Source organism: Coenobita brevimanus, chromosome 95, assembly GCF_032717465.1.
Source record: "Coenobita brevimanus isolate Jiangsu-jjx chromosome 95, ASM3271746v2, whole genome shotgun sequence".
Classification (NCBI taxonomy): domain Eukaryota; kingdom Metazoa; phylum Arthropoda; class Malacostraca; order Decapoda; family Coenobitidae; genus Coenobita; species Coenobita brevimanus.
The window spans coordinates 15552583-15557582 of NC_137048.1; positions in this window are offsets into that span (position 1 = coordinate 15552583).

Here is a 5000-nt window from a genome sequence, read left to right on the forward strand (position 1 = left end):
TCAGGGCTGACTTAGATAAATTTACTCTTGCTAATTTCGTGTTAATAGAGGCTATTGCAGTTAACCATATATTTAACCTGTTTATTTGCCATTACATTATCCTTATGAGTCCTGAATGTTTTGTTGTTAGTTTGAGCATTAAACTTTAACTTGTAATTTTACCTAACTCTTTTGTTTGAACCTGGAACTTTACGGGACAGTAGTGATTTTTTAGTATTCTCACTTAAGGTGTACATTATCTTTCTCTGTTCCGTAACATAAATTTGGCGACCTCTTATCAGGATATTCAGGATATTATCATAAGGATACTGCTTGATATTTTGTGACTGTTACTTATTAATTATGTCTACTATTACTACACTTGATGAAGCCAAAGATTTTTTGTCAAATGTGCAAACAGTGTGTGATACAGAAAACAGAACAAAGAATGAACTTAAGCTTGTTGCTCAACAATTGGGAATTGCTGTTCGCTCTCATCATTCTAAAGATCAAATTGTTGACATGATTAATGAAAGCTTGTTTAATGTAACTCCTCCAAATGAGCAAACGCAGATTGAATTAGCTAAGTTACAGCTAGCCCTGCAGGAGGCTAAGGCTAAGGAGGCGGAGGCCCCTGTTAATGAGGCAAATGCTCGTATTCAAGAGGCACAGGTACAGGCTCAGGCACAAATTGAACTTGCCAGGATTCAGGCAGACCATGAGTATCGCATGAAACAAGGTGGAACTGGATCATCTAGCTCTGATGATTTTGATGTGGCTAAAAATGTTAACCTTGTCCCTCCTTTTAATGAATCTGATTTAACAAAGTATTTTCAGTTGTTTGAGAGGGTAGCTACAGGTTTTAGTTGGCCCAAGGAGTATTGGCCAGTACTCCTTCAAACTGTTCTCACCGGTAAAGCTCAAGTAACTTATGCATCTTTGCCTCAGGATCAATCTGATAATTATGATATAGTTAAGAGCTTGATTCTTAAGGCCTATGAGCTTGTTCCTGAAGCCTATAGAGTAAAATTTAGGACAACTTACAAGCAAGATAAGCAATCCCATGTTGAGTATGCAAAAATCAAAGAAGATCTGTTAGAGCAGTGGTTAAATTCTAAGAATGTGGATTCTGATTTTGGTAAATTTAAGCAGATGATTTTGCTGGAGGATTTCAAAGGTGTATTCATAAAGATGTAAGCCTATATCTTGATGAGAAAAGGATAGATAATTTGTCTGATGCTGCAGTTTTAGCTGATGAATATGTTCTCACTCACAAGAGATATTCTAGAGAAAAAGGGAAAGCTGAGAGTAAGTACGTTGCCTCTACTCAGAGTACAGGTAACAGGAAAGAGAATAAAGGAGATGTTTCTCAGGAAGTAAATACCAGCTTCACCTCTAGATGTGGGCGATTGTGTGTGTGTATGCGCCAACGCAAGATCGTGCTAGAAGAGTGAGAGAAGAGTTCTGGACAAATGTAGAAGTGTGCATGGAAAAGTTTGGAAAGAATGAGAGTGTTTTTGATTGGTGATATGAATGGTAAAGTTGGGAATGTGAAGGTGGATGGAATAGTTGGTGAGTGGGGTGTGCCTGCTGAGATAGATGAGAATGGGAGTGCGTTAGTGGACATTTGTGCTGGGAGGGGGTTGGTGATAGCCAATACCCTCTTCAGGCATAAAATGATCCACAGGTATACATGGCGAGTGATGAGAAGGGTGGGTGGTGAATTGAGTGAAAGGAAGGCAGTGATTGATTATGTGTGTGTGGATGAAAGGATGCGAAGATGTATATTGGATGCAAGAGTTTATAGAGGTTGGGGGAGTGGACTTTCTGACCACTACTTGGTGGTGGCCAGAGTTAAAGTTCAAGAAAGATGGAGGAATAGAAGAACGGAAAGACAAGAGGAAGGAGTAGTTGCAAGGAGAGTGGAAAGGTTACAAGAGGATGAGAAAAAGGCAAAGTATAAGAGAGAAGTGGAGGAACGATTGGGCAAATATGAGTTGGAGCAGATGGGGGACGTGGAAGGTGTGTGTAGAATATTTACAGAAGAAATATGTGCAGCATGTGATGTGGTGTGTGGAAGGAAGAGAAGACGGAGGGGGGTGCAAGGAACAGCGTGGTGGACTGAAGAGGTGAAACGGGCTGTGGCACAAAAGAAGAAAGCATACAATGAATGGATGAGAAATAGGGGCGTGGAAGAAGTTGAGAGGCGGAAGAGAGAGTTATATGTAGAAAGAAAGAGAGAGGTGAAAAGATTAGTAAGAGAGAGTAAGAAGAGAGTGGATGAGGAATTTGGAAGGAATTTGAGTGTAAAGTGCAGGGACTGTAAGAAAATGTTCTGGAAAGAGGTGAAAAGAGTAAGACAGGGTGGAAGTGGAGTTAGCAGGGGAGTGAAAGATAAAAATGGTAGATTACTAGTGGAGAAGGGAGAAAAAGTGAGCAGATGGAGAGAACACTTTAAGGAATTGTTGAACGTGGAGGATGGAAGTAATACGAGTATAAGTGGCTGGGGAATGGCTGGAAGAAGGAGGGAGGTGAGAAGACAGGAAGAAATCAGTAGGATAGAAGTTGTGGAAGCAATGAAGAAAGTTAAATCGGGAAAGCCCCAGGAATTGATGGAGTGTGTGGTGAAATGTTGAAACATGGGGGAGAGATAGTAGTAGAATGGATGTGGAAGATGTGCAAATTGGCCTGGGAGGAAGGTAGAGTCCCGGAGGATTGGAAGTCAGGTATAATTATTCCCTTGTACAAAGGAAAAGGGGAAAAAGAAGTGTGTGGTAATCATAGGGGCATTTGTCTTCTTAGTATAATAGGAAAAGTATATGGTAGGATACTTATTGACAGAGTTAGAGAAAGAACAGAGAAATTAGTTGGAGAAGAACAGGGAGGCTTTAGGAAGGGAAGAGGTTGTGTAGATCAGATATTCATTCTCAGATCTTTAGTGGAAAAGTTTCTAGAGAAGGGAAAGAAGTTGTATGTGGCTTTCATGGATTTGGAGAAAGCATATGACAGGGTGGATAGACTAGGATTGTGGAAAGTGTTAAAAATATATGGAATAGATGGGAAGTTGTTGAATGCTGTGAAGAGTATGTACGATGGTGCGAAGGCTGCAGTGCGTGTGGATGGTGAACTAAGTGAATTTTTCTCTTTGAAAGTTGGGTTGAAACAGGGATGTGTCATGTCTCCATGGTTGTTCAATCTGTACATGGATGGGGTAATAAAAGAGGTACAAGGTAGGGTAGTGGATGTTGGAGTGGCCCTGGTGAGAGAGGATAGTGTTTGGAAACTCCCTGTACTGTTGTTTGCAGATGATACCGTGTTGTTGAGTGAAGACGAAGGGGAGCTGCAAGGCTTGGTGGATGAGTTTGAGAGAGTGTGTAAGAAACGGAATCTAAAGGTGAATGTAGGGAAGAGTAAAGTGATGGTCTTTGAGAGAGGTGAAGTCAGTGAATGTACAGCGAGGTTGGATGGTGAGGAATTGGAAAATGTGAGTACGTTTAAGTACTTGGGTAGTGTGATGAGTAAGGATGGAGGTTTGGAGGGTGAAGTGATTTAAAGGGTACAGCAGGGAAGAAAGGTTGCTGGTTCTTTGAAAGCAGTGATAAGAAACAGGGAAGTGAGCATGGAAGTGAAAAAGTTACTACATGACAGTATTGTGATACCAACTCTAACGTACGGAAGTGAAGCTTGGACGTTGTTGGAAGGACACAAGTCAAGAGTGAGAGCCTTGGAAATGAGTTATTTAAGAGGAGCCTGTGGAGTCACATGGAGAGACAGGCTGACGAATGAGGATATAAAGGAGCGTTGTGGTGTTGATGTGGATGTGATAGGAAACGTTATGAGGAACACACTGAGGTGGTTTGGCCATGTGGAGAGGATGGAGGGTCAAAGACTGACGAAGAGAGTGTATGTGAGTGAGGTGGAGGGGGAAAGAGGGAGGGGGAGGCCGAGGATGAGATGGAGAGATGGGGTGGAGAGGTATATGAGAGAGGGGGGTGTGAGTTGGGAGCAGGGGAGTGAAATGGCGGGGGACAGGGCGACTTGGAGGCGATTTGTTTGTGGCCACCCCAAACGGGATTGAGGCGTCTGGCAATAGATAGATAGATAGATAGAGACCTCTAGATTTCAGAAAAGTAAATGTACTTATTGTAGTAAGCTTGGTCATACTACGGAGAAATGTTTCAGGAGACAGCGTGATGTGAACAAAAAGGAGTCTTTAAATATTCAGTCAATTGGTCTAGTGTCCACTCTTGAGAGTTCCCAGAATTCTTTAACTGAGTTAACTGAACCTGCTTTGAGGGGTAACTTAAATTCTCATGATGGAGCTCCTCTTTTGAGCAGTAACGTGGGTGACACTCTCAAGAGTTCATGTGCTAATTTCCTGTCTGATGGTTTTGTCAGTCCTCTGGACAGTAATGACAGGAAATCAGTTAAAATATATCGTGACACAGGTGCTTGCCAATCCCTTATGCTGACCAGTGTTCTAGTCTCTAATGTTAATTCCTCTGATGAAACTGTAATCTTACAAGGTGTAGGGAATAATTACTTCTCTGTCCCTCTGTGTAGAGTGAATTTAGAGTCTGGGTTTTGTTAATGGTTCCGTTATGGTTGGGTTGGTTGAGACACTCCCAATGTCAGGTGTAACTTTCTTACTTGGAAATGATATTGGTGGAAGTCAAGTGTGTCCAGCTCCTCAGTTGTCTAGTGAGCTAGTGGCTGCGACCCAGGATTGTAGTGTCCCTGATGTGTTCCCTGCATGTGCTGTCACTAGGGCTAAGTCTAAAGTTACTGGTGATTTAGAGGATAATGATGATGATGATGTTATCCTAGCTGACACTTTTCTTGCTAATTTGGACCACTCACCAGATGAGGCAGTACCCCGTAGTGTCGATAATTTGTCTCGTCAAGAGTTGGTTAAGTTGCAGGTTGCTGACCCTGAGTTGAAAGGTCTAGCTAACTCTGCTTACAGTGAAGAAGAGTCAGCCGGTGCTTCTACTTGTTATTATGTAAAGTCAGGAGTACTT